Source organism: Trichoplusia ni, chromosome 18 (genome assembly GCF_003590095.1).
Source record: "Trichoplusia ni isolate ovarian cell line Hi5 chromosome 18, tn1, whole genome shotgun sequence".
NCBI lineage: Eukaryota > Metazoa > Arthropoda > Insecta > Lepidoptera > Noctuidae > Trichoplusia > Trichoplusia ni.
Window position 1 is genome coordinate 714,574 of NC_039495.1, and position 14,601 is coordinate 729,174.

The window sequence follows — 14,601 nt, forward strand, 5'->3', positions numbered from 1 at the left end:
TATTTGAAGGATTTAAATAATACACAGATTTTCGGGTACCAGGGTATCATATGTTACAAAGATATCTGGATATGACTACACCACATAACGAAAATGAAACTGAACATGAAGGTTGACATTTCTCCTCATCTTTTACTGTTTTTAATTTTATTTGGAAAATGTATAACTGTTAATACATTAATCAGCATTATTTTACATTAAAACAATGAATTCTTAAGATAAATTGGAGGCTATTAAGAAATATGATTAATGAATTCATACATATAAGTCAGTTTAAATAATAAAACAACAATATAATGAGGTGTATCAGTAATTGTTATTAATTAATATGAAGTAATTGTTGAGATAGGAAACAAATATCCATTGTTTACTTAAAGCAGTAGACAATATTGTAATTTGTTCATTATGACTGATAACTAAGGTATGAAGTAGTTCAAATATAGCTAGTAAATCAATGTATTTATAAAACACGTACCTAATTATATAATTAGTTTATTGCAAACATAAAAAGTGTAATTTTTATGCCTTTTTTCAACGATTTCAACGCAATTTATGTAAGTAATTTACCCCTTTTCTCGCGGTCGGTTTCACAAAAATTCAAGACATCAGCAAAGACACTCAGTCTAAGAACAAACATTGGTGGATCCCGCAATCGCTTGTTCTACGCGTGAATCGAACCCGCAACACATCGGACATAGTGGTTTGGCGTGGTGACTTATACCACACGGCTATCGGTATATTTATCACTAACGCTTCGGTATTTAGCGAATAGATCGATTTACATAGGTAGGTGAAAGATATAATTCAGCATAAACAGCCAAGACTACAAATACACTTATGTAAATAACCATATCAATAATAAAACAACAAGTTATTTATCTCTAGATATCAGGCCTCATAAATAACACCTATAATTGCCCTACAGCCTCTAGAGCAACGCACTTTCATGTGTTATTCACAGCAAGTACAATAGTTTGTCACGACTCGTGGGGAAACGCTCAATGCCGGTACAAGTTAACTCGCTCAATCAGGATCAAATTATGAAAATTACCTCGTAAAAGCAGATAATCGTTATATTCCGGTAGGAAATTGTTCTATTTACAGATTTGTACGTGAATTGTTACGAGTATTGGTTTATTAAGTGTCATGTAGCAGTTACAATATGAATAATTGAGTTGTAGAAACAAAACGCCGACATATACATAGCTTAGCGACGGATCTAGAATAAATTTCTATCTGGGAAGAGTTGCCTAGTATTTGGATATTTGCAGGACGGTTACGTTATAAATTTTGATGTGTAAGAAAAAATGTAAGCAACAGAATAAAATAAACAAATTAATTAATTTGCAACAAAATGATCTTAGCTAATGCCAGAATAAAAATAGAAGGCCTGCATTCAGAAAAATAATTAAGTGACAATGTCTCCTACTACTAGGCTATCATACACCTTAGCAGTCATCAACATACTGCGAAGAGTAGGAAGCGAAGCAGCGAGGAAACAGCTGACTATTATTTACGAATTGTACACATAAACAACTCAATTCAAGAATTAATTATTTTATACGTTACAATTAATACCGTTGTAATATAAATACACTATCTCAGTAATGAGCGGAACTAGGAAACGTATGAAGTCTTGGTACTAATTAATTGTAGCATTTCATCCCATTTGCAGTTATTAGCCCATATTTATGGTCGGCACCAAGGCGAGCTATCGACCCGCCTGCCGGACCACATGAGTTCCTACTTTTACCATTAACGACTTTATTTGACGGGTCAGCAGATTCTGAGGGTGATATACTTTTAATTCCGGCGTATTTAATGGTTTTGCATAGTTTATGGTAATAAGTGAACATTTATATATCTTTATATTTTCTTTAATTTACTCATGTTTACGGACAAATCGTGTTAAATTTTAACATCTGGTATGTACGACGCAGTTGTTTTTGAGTTCTTTGAGTTAGCTCTATATTATTCTGACCAGCCTAGTTGTTTGTTCCAGATCTATGTAGATAATCTGTTTTTGAACACCAAATTGTGGTACAGGTCAAAAGTTCAGTGGGTACATTCGATACAGCGAGCAGTATACTATGTGTTCTACAATGTAGGTTATGTAACAACCTACCAATACGATTACGATGCTCTGTGAATACGATAATTGACTGAATCGCTAATTGTAGCTAAATAGGATGGAGTGGTTACCGCCGTTACGGGGTAATACGTGTACGTTTACGTCGACACGAACCAACTACGTTACAAGATCTAAGTAAGCAATACGGTAATAATGTGTAAACATTTGAAGTGTATTTTATGGGAAAATACACGAAAAAACTCAGTGATACATAAGGTTAGCATAATTTACAATTTTAATAAAGCCTTTTTAGTGTAAAAACCGCAAAATGCCAAATTATACGCCATGAAAGTTGTCAATAAAGTAAAATAGTTGTGAAAACATTTTTTAGAGTTCCGTACCCAAACGGTAAAAACGGAACCCTATTACTAAGTCCCCTGTCTGTCCGTCCGTCGCCAGGCTGTACACCATGAAATGAGAAAGTTCAACGTTTAAAATTATCACAGATGATGCAATATATTGTTGCTAAAACAACAAATACAAAAAATCAAGATCGCAATAACGCATAGTTGTTAAGGTCATAAACGTATTTTTCACCCAACCCATTTTATATTTTTTAGACTATTTGTCCGAAACCCTCGTGGTCACGAGTCCGACTCGTACTTGATCGGTTTTCGGTTGATCGTAATGTGAATTCTGGGTAAAACAAATCCACTACCATCACTTATCGACGAACTACTCGTATTTCCCTTACTCTATTTACTTTTCACTTGATAATAGACCCCACACACACTGTGTTTATCCAAATGATTGTGAAGCCGAAATAATTTCCCAAAAATTCTGAATTACTCAGTATCGATATTTATTTGCACAAACTGTCATATGTGATGTCTCATATTCAATGATTTATGACTAACATGTGTTAATAAAGTCGTAATTTATAAACGTTTAAATTAAATGACTGTTCAGTATTTTAATTGTAATTATTACATGTACAAACAATACCTTTGTTTGAACTGACGTTCTTTGAAAAAACCGGCCAAGTGCGAGTCGGACTCGCGCACCGAGGGTTCCGTACAAACCTGCAAGGTTTACAAAGTTCGTTCATTACGACAATCGAGTCATATAAATATATATGACTCGATTGTAAAACGTTGCTTCATGCCAAATTTCAAGATTCTAGGTCGACTGGAAGTACCCTTTAGGTTTTGATTCCCTTGCGAGTACTCGCGCGTTTCAAAATATGCAGCTTAAATTGCTGTTTCTTTTGATTGCGTTGACATAGAAGTTTGATTTTGTTACAGCTTAAAGGTATTATAGACCTGAGTATTTGGTATGAATTTCAATTTAATACCTCTACGCGTTTATGAGGAAATAGGTAGTAAGTTTAAAATTATTAAAAAAAAAATTATTATGTGATGTAACTAAAAATTTAAGGTTTTCGGAATTTTTCCTTTATGTGTGCTATAAAACGTTGCTTCGTGGCAAATTTCAAGATTCTAGGTCGACTGGAAGTACCCTTTAGGTTTTGATTCCCTTGCGAGTACTTGCGAGTTTCAAAATATGCAGCTTAAATTGCTGTTTCTTTTGATTGCGTTGACATAGAAGTTTGATTTTGTTACAGCTTAAAGGTATTACAGACCTGAGTATTTGGTATGAATTTCAATTTAATACCTCTACGCGTTTATGAGGAAATAGGTAGTAAGTTTAAAATTATTAAAAAAAAAAATATTATGTGATGTAACTAAAAATTTATGGTTTTTGTAATTTTTCCTTTATCTATGGTATAAGACGTTGCTTCGTACCAAATTTCAAGATTCTGAGTTCACGGGAAGCACCCTGTAGGTTTTGATTCCCTTGCAAGTGTCGAAAATTTGCGGCATAAACGGCTGTATCTTTTGATTGCGTTGCCTTAGAAGTTTGATTTTTTCACAGCTTCAAGGGACAGTAGATCTGAGTAATTGATATAAATTTCAGCTTCATACCTCCACGCGTTCCCGAGAAAAAGGGTCTTGACAGACGGACGGACGGACAGACGGACGGACAGACGGACAACAAAGTGATCCTATAAGGGTTCCGTTTTTTCCTTTTGAGGTACGGAACCCTAAAAATGTGTTCTTTATGTCATCATAATCTTGAGTATGTGCTGTAATGATTATTTAGGTTTTATAATAATTAAGGATCCTGCGCTAAAAAATGTTTTTTTTTTAATACGGAAACATTCACACTATTTAGTACAATAAAATTAGGATGCGTAGTCGCGTACAGTCAGCGACATAAATCAATCACTAATAATGTGAGCATAAACTTTGCTGAGTCATTATCTACCGCAGACCGCACGACGAGCTTTCAAACAATTGTATGTCTTTGTGTGTTACAAAAGATATGTTCATTGAAGCAATGCATAATGCAATAGTTCCAGTAAAAGATTTACAACTTTAGTAGTGGGAAAACCCTTACCATTTTGAGGAAATGATTAAGGGTAAAGTGTGTAGGACATTTGAAACATCAATAAGTTTAAACGTATTTGCTCATCGGTTAAGCTGTAAGGAGTAAGTTCGTACTTTATATTTTCCAATAAAAAATGCATTCTTTTGCATTATTGACCACCTTGATTGCTTTTTATAGTTATAGAAATCAGTATTTTTTCATTACTGGCTGCCTTATCTACTGCAAAGACTAACATTATATTTTTTAAATCCCTTGCAGAAAAAATCTAACTTCAAATCTCCTTGTTCATAACTCCGTCTTAATTCTAATTTTAAATAACCTTCGTTTGTTTATGAAAGTTGCTTCTCACGTCAGCATGCGACATTTTCAGCACCTACTTAGTGACAAGATCGAGTTAATTAATAGCAGTAATAATTAAATTGATGGCGGAGTTATTTCTGTTATTATAATAATATGAGAACGCCGCGTTCCAAGCGGTACAGTCGCGACAACTTCCGATATCCGCGTGCTGGAGTAATTTGTGTGCGTGATTGTACTAAACGCAGTACGATACACTGGACTACATAACATTGGTTAGTCTAATTTCGATATGACGTGGTACAATACTACTGAAAGTTGAAGATACCTTTTTCTATAAACGCTGCACTTTTTCGAATAGACAACATTAGTACATTGACAAAATATCAAAACAGACTTATTCGCGGAAAATACAAAGTCGCAAATCACAGATTACCAACTTTGTTCCGGAGAAAGTAGGTACTCTCCTAAGTAAAAGAGGCTATCAAAATAGACTATTTCTGACCATTGCAGAAAACCGAGTTGTCGTTAAAGTTAAGAAATAATAATGTTAGGTAACCGTAATCACATAACAAGTGGCGCGTGCGTCACATTCGCGGCGTCTCGCATATCAGCAAGCATCAACAGATGTAATTAACTAGCCATTAATAACTCAGCTGATTGTTGAATAGTGATATATTGCACTTACTACGCAGGTGCGATCTTAATTAAAGTAGGACTGTTGACATTGTGCAAGCGAGATACTCATAAAGGCTGTGTAGCGTTATCTTGCTTACACCGTGGCAACAGCTATCTCTTAAAAGATCATGATACAATCATCAGTAAATAATAACTCCTTTCTTTACCCATTGTATGACTTTGACATCATCAACAACAATTGCCAATTTGTTCGCAAAATGTCATGATTATGGCAAAATTTCAACGACTGATGGACAAAAAAACTTCACAAACAAAGCAATCATCTACATCATGGGAAAAAATATGCCATGAAAACCAAGAATAAATAACAGACGTATACAACATGAAGTTCCAACAACAAGAAATGTAATTTAAGTATTTTAGGGATTATTTATGAATTCAAATAGTCTAATATATTAAATTCTTGTGTCACGTGTATGGACAGCATCTATTTTTTTATATGCCATTTTTCTCTTTTTCCCTAGAACTCATTTATATGGCAATACAACGTTTGTTGGGACACCCAGTAATACTTATATTAAAAACGCGAAAGTTTGTAAGTGTGACTGGATGTTTGTTGCTCATTTACGCAAGAACTACTGAATGGTATTTATAACAATATTATGTTCCGTGGGATTTTTTTCGATTTGTAGTGGTCGGAAACTCTGGCAATAGATAATTAGAGTACTAAGAAGCACTATTAGAATGTCACCAAACTAGTCAGCACTGGCCGAGGCACTCTGAATATCTCACTCTCTACCGCTTCCCTATTGCTCGATTCATCAATCGAATTGTCCACCAAAAATAACTTGTACTATTCGTTTCGAATTCGGCTCACAAGAGCTCCACCAAAAAAGTTGAAACTATATTTCTTTATCATACTAGATGGACATTCAGAGATAGGAACTACGAAAAGAAAGTACATTGAATGTCTTGTAAAATTCCAGCAGACGATTAGCATAACAGTAGGGAGTGATAAGTATGGCAGCGAATGTCACTGATATCAGATTTGTGCATTGTTCGCGGCCCACATCGCAAACAATCGGCGCAGTCTCGAGTGATGTAGAAAGTGGCCTTGGATTGTTGGTCCTTTCATCGTGGCACTTTAAGTGGCTCAGGACTTGAGTGGAAACACTTGGGCTTACAATGTTGCTTTCTACTAGAAATATTAGCTATAATAATACGTGTGTAGGTTAAGTGTCTATGCGTGTAAACAGTGAAATAGATGATGAATATATGAAAATCAAGAGTTATTGCATATTTTGGGAGACTGAAGACTAGCTAAGGACAGATGCAGGGAGATTTATATAGCGTATATTATTTGTGATGCTCATATTTAGCCTGCAAACCTAACAGATAGATATTCGTGGTATTCTTTGTGTAGATAATCTTGTGGGGCACAGCAGGTCACCTAAATATACGAGAGTATTCCAGGTTGGGGTATTAAGTAGGTATGATTTTATGTAAAGAATAGTATGATGAAAATCACGGAGACATCGCGACCTAACAACCATCATCGAACATTCCGTGGAGAGCACAACAGGAAACTATTCCATTGCATCCAGTCATGATATGTTATAACATGTTTACCTGCACATTACACAACGTGTAATTACCGAGTCGTGTCGTACTTCCTGTGGACTGGACAACAATCATTTATGCTATGAACTGCTCATTTTCTTCGGCTTTTTGCAATTAAGGCTCAGATGTCAAGCAGATCAGTGATAACATAACATTTGTTAGGTTTTTCCTTGAGTGTATTAGACTGTGGTCGCAAGTTTTACGAGGAGTAAGATTCACAGGTTAATAGATAGGGTAGCAAAGATTTTTGAAAGTTCCTGGTCATAGAATCTAGGTATAATTGCTATCTGCCTGGCTTGTTACTATTGTTTTTTCGATTGAGTTAAAAACACAACTTCACAACACGCTTCTTTATACCGTGATAGTTTTTATTTTGTCCTTTATACAAGAACAGTGAATATTTTGTTATTACATAAATGTAGTCAGTGGTTGGTTTGTTCAGATGTTTCTGAACGAGTTCTGAGGAATAACATAATCGTGCGTTTATAGCGAATAGGCATGTTAACATGTGAATCATTGAATTAACAAACAAAGGCTGTGTGGAGAAAACTAGCTTGAAGTTACTAAAAACTGAAACCGTCAAGTCGCAAGGGAGCACAACTGCTCCCTTCCGAAATTTATTAGACAAAACAAAGGTAGTAAAGGTACTTACATACATACGTAAATATTTTTTTCTTGATACATCAAAATTCTTACAATTTTCGAATTTGTCTGACAACGATGGAATTCGAATTTAAAGTTTTCATAATTATTTTACATGTTCTACTCCCGTACTTTGTTGGGATCGGCTTCCAGTAATACCGGGTTCAATCGGCTACAACTTCGATTTTACATTTCGGTCTTTCCAGTACCAACTGAAGTTGCGACTTTATTTCAGTGTGTCACAAACTTTTACTTGAGAAAAGCGTTCAAGTGATCCTTTATGACAGTAATAGAGCTTATATATTGTTGCTATAGAAATGAGTGTGGCGGTAATGGGAATATCATTTAGACGTACGTACGTGTTAGCATCAGATTACAAACCGCATCGGTGCACCTGGACCGAGCCGCTTATGTGACGCGCGGAAACTATTCACAGATCTCCAGTTAATATTATACACGCAATATATGCTATATTCTAGAAATATACGATAAATACAGAATTAAATCTTGTCTAAACAGACCTCCCGTAATATCAATACCGCATTTATGGAATGAACAACCTCCTTCAAGAATCTACAGTCGGTTCTCATAATAAAATGTACAAAATTATTATCCGCTTGGAAAATTACTTAGAACATACAATCGTCCATACTATTGGTATATGTTCAGGCTAGAAATAAGGCACTACTTACACGACGCTATGAAAATATCTTATTAATTATAAATTTAGTTTTTGATTTATCCTGGTTTAGCTAGAGCTCAGTTTTCGACCGCTTTAGTGGTCTATTTCAAGCGAATATCGCTATAAGCACATAGGCAGAAGTATATAAGCCTGTGTAGTAGGGACTTTAAGGAATTGGGTATTGGAAACTTGCGTTGCATACCTTAACAAGGGCTTAAGTGGTAGTTATTTTGTATAATGATACATGTGTGGGTGTTTGACAAGTATATATGTATAGTTATACAAATTACCAACACACACACATCGACACATTGTAAATAACAGTAATTTAAATTAGATAGCGTATTAAAATATTCGACATTCATTAGGGATTATCTATTAGCCGTTATAACTTAGTACACTGAGTAACGGCGAACGTAATTATAATATGTTTTTTGCAGTACATTTCTGCAATATAAGAAGGACGTGTGATTTCCTCAATGAACTGGTTCGGAGACATCGTTCCAGGAAATAAATTTAGGTACCTACGTTAAGTATTAGATTGTAAACTAGGTGTTTATTAACAGACTGTTAGAGCATTTTTCTCAATTATGAAATGCCTGCTTCTGAACTGTTTAAAAGCGAGATTGAATGGTTGATAAATGATCAATCTTTCTTTTATTTATAAGTACATTAGCTTATTAGAGTAAGCCTCGCCGTGTCAACCGCGACTTAGGTATATGATATCAAAAAAGTGTATCAAGCCAGTGTTTTTTAGAAAAACATTTTGATTTTAATAAATCTCATATCACAATGGAATTTATAGATTGCAATTTATTCTCATGAACCACTTATAAACTTACATTGTGTTTGCTAAATTAAACACAGTTTATTAGTTCATTCAACTCTGACTATTTTACAATTTTAATTATCGTATCTATGTGCGAATTTTACTAATACCATAAAACATACGTCACGAAAATGATTCACCGGAACGAATAAATGTTAATTAAGTGCTTCTCGTTTTATTTAACCCCCGACGCAAAAAGAGGGTTGTTATAAGTGTGACGTGTCTCTCTGTTTGTCTGTGGCATCATAGCTCCCGGTTTGAGTGATTTCTATTGAGTTTTATAGTCAATAGAAATCACTCAAGCGTAGTTATTAAAGTCTCTAAAGACAAATAAGTTTAAAAAAACCGTAAATAATAGGGTTCGACGACGATTAGTAGCAATCTCACAAATAACGTTATCGTTAATTAATTTGTCTGTTTCAAGACGCACGTCGATGTTTTCTATACTTGTTAGCCTTTTTTGAGAGCCTGCTCTAGTATGTTCTAATTCTTAATAAACCAAGTACCAACTTATTGCATTCTCTGCAACAAAAAATCTATGACCAATTGTCAGTTATACGCGAGCACGCTTAGTAGTTTTTGTTTCCGATTACCTGCTATTTAGTCAGGCTAATATACGAGTATGTATGTAAACATTTGCCTTTTCGTCAACCTTGTTGATCGCACAATTTAGTACATACTAAACACATTACGAAATACTGTTTCCTCGAGGTCTAGACAAGGATTTTTTTATCTTAATTCGGTTGCAGGCTGCACTGAGCATGTTTAATTGAATCCTTAAGTTGTGTTTTGTTTATCATGTTTTTTTTTTACTACGATGGATCGAGCTTCGCAAAAACTAGTTTTTGTGCGAGACCTATTTGAATTAATTAGGTATTACTATCACGATTATTTAGATAAATATGTATATTTTTGTTTCGATGTTGTGCTTTAGTCAATAATTGGTTGGTAATTTCAATAATTATGAAATGTTATTTAGTTTGATGATACTAACGATAAAAATAAAAAATAAACAAATGTAATTTAATATTGATTAGACTTGTGCTGGCAGTCTTTGGTTAATGATTGATAATGACCTACACAGTAGCATATCAAAATGTTTTTCAGACGTCATGAAAGCGGATACATCATTTTTACAGTTCAAGCGGTATACAGATCTATTTTGATCCCGCACGCAAGATCCGCCGGCCATTGAAGGTATTTGAAACAAACACGAATAGAGGCATCGATATTTATAAACAATATTTTTCCTCATTTTCGAGACGAAAAAAAATATATTTCCGGAGCACCCACGGCACATGGCTGGAAGTTGTGTTCCGTCACTATCAGCGTTTGGCGCACACAGTAAAAGTTATGACAACAATAATGCGTTATAAAACACGCGGCGTCAACGAAAAGCCGCTTCAGTTGGCCCGAGAACACCGCAAGGTCAAGAGCATATGGACTATTTCGAAAACAGTCGATCGCCGGCCTGAATCGCGATGTGACATAGCCACTACTCACACAAATAATAAAAAAATATAACATAGACTCAATAAAAAAATATTTTGTATTTCTTAAATTATTCGAGGGTTCTTAATTTAAAATAACCCGCGTGTGTTTCGCACGTGTGCGCAGTTGTCCCGAGCTTCGCGCGGAAATAGTTTCCACGATCGCCGTGTGTCGGAAGAAAGGTTCAGTGAAAAACTTTGTTCCTGAAAAACTTTATATTGAGAATAATATTCTGAACAGTGTTTTATCAACAACGGTGTTGACGAGCATTTTCTGAGAAACGGAGTAAGTATTATCTAGAGATTTAATTTATATTTCAATTATTTCTGTGACGCTTTTTCCAATAATATAAATATAATTATTTATTAATTATAGATAAATAATTGATAGTTAATTGTGAGACGTGTGCAAATGAATGATTCCATGCACAGTAAGAATGTGCGGTGACCAAACAATTACCGGTACACAATAGTTTCCCGGGCATACTGTAAATAGTGCGCGCTCAAACTAAATAAAAGATTATGTAGTCTTCACAATACTGTGGACTGTATCTGTGAATACTGCGAACATTTATGTAGCCCTAGTACATTGTTGCTATACGAAAACAAAATTACGATGTTCGTAAATTAACTAGGGAACTTTCAAATTAATTAATTGTTAATGTACTGTGTTATTAATTTCCTATTATTTTTAGTAAGTATACGTTAGGCTATTCAATTGGTTTTTTTACAGACCTGGTTACAAAAAGTACTAAAAATTTTAAAATACTGGATAAATTGGAAAGACAATATCTCTAAAGATCGTGTATCTTTCGATAGTATAATATTAAATTATATGAAAGAGCCATAAAATGAAACTGTATTGGATCATTGTTGTGTCGATTGCTGTTGTATTGTTAACAGCTCCATAAAAAACAACATGATCGTTTTACAAAATATTTCAAACGAGTATAAAAACATGCAATACGTTTAACAGTTAAAAACAATTTTACAAATTATCAACTTATTTTGTTATTTGTTCAGAAGAATATGTATGTATTTAAAAATCTTTTTTCATAATAATAATTTCCAAATTTTATTTTTTAACAAAATGTCGATAATCTGTCTTTGCTTGTTACTGTTGCACACATTGTGATAATTGTTAATAAAGATGTAGGAACTATATTGTGGACGTGAAATATAATCACATACTTTATTGCAATTAAAACTGTTTTTGTTATATTTTTTCTATCAACGTCGTGGCCATGAAATAACTTCATCTAAACATAGGCAAGAAGTACTAGGCATCCATAACTCACTAGTATATGAAGTTTCCATAGAAAGGTTGAAAACTGAAAATCTGCATGAAACTTATACATGCGGCGGATAGCTGTGGACAAAGCAATTTAATTTGGAACGATTTATCACGCACAGTCACGGCTGCTTGATCAACTCTTGATAAACGCCGGATTTTAATTTATTATTATTTTTCAAATCATATTTAATAGTTTTCGTATAATCGTGTATGAGTTACGCTTGTTTCCGTGTTTAACCATCAAGTTTCCTCTCCGCTGGGTTCCGCAGATATCATTAAACTCTTACACTTTTGTAGCATTAGTACATAGTCGTAAAAACTTGTTCAAGTTACTTTTAGGTTCTTAATATAGCCACAAATCACAATTAGATGAAGTTAATGTACCGTCTATCTTGATGTGTGTTACATAACACGTAGAAGTAAAAAACCACGTATTAACTCTTTGTAAATTCAATCATGTAATTTTAAAGAATGAACACCAAAAAAGCTTCATGACATAAAAACTCTTGATTTATTATACCTACTTACCTATACACGAGGTATTTCTGTAATAAATTAAATAGTGGAAGAATGTAATTCTTTCATGTTAATCTGAGCTTGACGATCAGTCGGAAAATGCGAAAATAAAAATAAACTAATAATACCTATATTATAAAAATGGTTATACGAACACCATTTTTACAGTTTTCCATTTTCAGTTTTCTCAACAGTGATTTGACATCTTTTTTATGTTCTTTGGAACTGAAATCACCTTTAAAAATCTTCAGTCATATCACTCGTCGAACCGGAACGTCATTCATACAGTTATATTCTAATGCGATGTAACATTGTCTAGACCTTCAGTTGTTCTATGACATTTCAATTAAAATAACAATTTAAATGAGTGATAAAAATCGATAACATTTAAATAGGAATTAGGCCATCTTTGCATGCCTTACAATCTTGACAATATGTAAATGATTGGAAGTAGAACACACAACATAACAGACATACAACATATAGCTGTGTCTATTTATGTATTGAGCGAGTATTTGTTCTCAGCAACTGGCAAATGTCTAGATGTTTATTAATTTATTGAATTATATTTATCTAAATGTTACTAAATACGTCTGAGAAATTCTGGGACGTAGATAGAATAATGTTTACTGAAAACTGTTACGGCTACTATATATTGAAATACGACTAATACACGCTCACCCGCCGCCGCGTCAGCTCATGATTTAGGACTACGGTTTGGTTCAAAACTAGTCGAGCAATCCCGATAATTACGCGTAAGTAATGCGTAATTAAATTAAGATTTTATTAATACAATTCAATGATGGCGGATATTATAATATGAAATTATAGTTGTAAAATAACCCTGTAGAATATAGTACATATATAGTTTCTTAAATGCATGCTACATACTGAAAATATTTCATAAAAATACTTGTTTAGTTTATTTATTTACGTTCTTATTAAAATAGTGCAGGGTAAAGACTCTTGACAACAAATAAACAACATTATTTGTGTTTCAGGCGGTCAGTGGGCTATTGACTGATAAGTGATAACAACGATTGCCTAGCACTCATTTTTTTTTCATCTTTGATTAAAAAGTTTTCACAAATAGTTCGATAAATTCGTTTACATAAAAGCCTTTACTTTAAAAAGTATTCATAACAAAATTGTGATTTTTTACTATTCTAATGTTAAAGTAATAAATTTAGTGACGTTATAATAACAAACAATGCATTAATAGATCAAAACGAAAATAAATTAGATTATTTAAATGATAATAGAAATGTAAAGAAACAAAGGAAGAAATATATTAACATAGATTATAGGAGCGGATCGACTCGTGGTTACAATAAACTTACCAAGATTATCTATCAACTAGCTGTTGCCCGCGACTTTGTCCCCGTGGGTAGAAGATATAAGTTATGATTTATACCTGCCCTATTTTTTTCACATTTTCCTTTGCATCTTTGCTCCTATTAGTCGCAGCGTGATGGTTAATAGCCTAAAGTCTTCCTCGATGAATGGTCTATTCAACACAAAAATATTTTTTCAATTGGGACTAGTAGTTCCCGAGATTAGCGCGTTCAAACAAACAAACTCTTCAGCTTTATATATTAGTATAGAGCATAGATATAACAGAAATGAGGTATTACCATTATTCACTTAGGGAGGCTAAACTGCGCAAACCAGAATTACATATAAGCTCATAACAAAATATTTAAATGCACTTTAAGACGACTGTGAAATGACTAAGTCTAAATAGTACCAATTAACTGACATAGTCTAATTTAGTAATGAGGTTTATACCTCATTTACCATTACAATACTCGTACAATATCAGGCTCATTATTCAAACCTATTGACCGACATTAACCTTCCAAAACAAAACAAAAAAAGAAAAACATCAACCGTTATCGTCCGGCAAAACAGTTCCTGTATTTAAAACGGTACGAAAATACTAGACATATAGATCTAGAGTACCCGTTAACATTACGATTTAAAGCCAATTTAGACGATGCGAAAAGTACCGCAAAATAATGAGGAGCGCGGTTCTCGTATCAAAAAATTATAACAACGTCTAAATGAGCT

The 14,601-nt window shown here is 33.8% G+C and overlaps 2 protein-coding genes across 9 annotated transcripts in view; one reads left to right on the forward strand and one right to left on the reverse strand.

Annotated features, from left to right (window-relative positions):
* Positions 1-14,601, reverse strand: part of LOC113502961 (neurobeachin) — a 363,451-nt gene that overhangs the window by 34,659 nt on the left and 314,191 nt on the right. The window lies entirely within an intron of this gene.
* The window catches only part of LOC113502962 (facilitated trehalose transporter Tret1-2 homolog), a 51,467-nt gene that overhangs the window by 22,143 nt on the left and 14,723 nt on the right, over positions 1-14,601 (forward strand). Inside the window, exon 1 of one of the 2 annotated variants that reach the window (XM_026884739.1) lies at positions 10,254-11,007. The exons of the other annotated variant lie outside the window; for it this stretch is intronic. The gene's annotated coding sequence lies outside the window, so the exon portion shown is untranslated. Of the gene's footprint in view, positions 1-10,253; positions 11,008-14,601 lie in introns of those variants that run through there. 2 annotated transcript variants of the gene reach the window in all.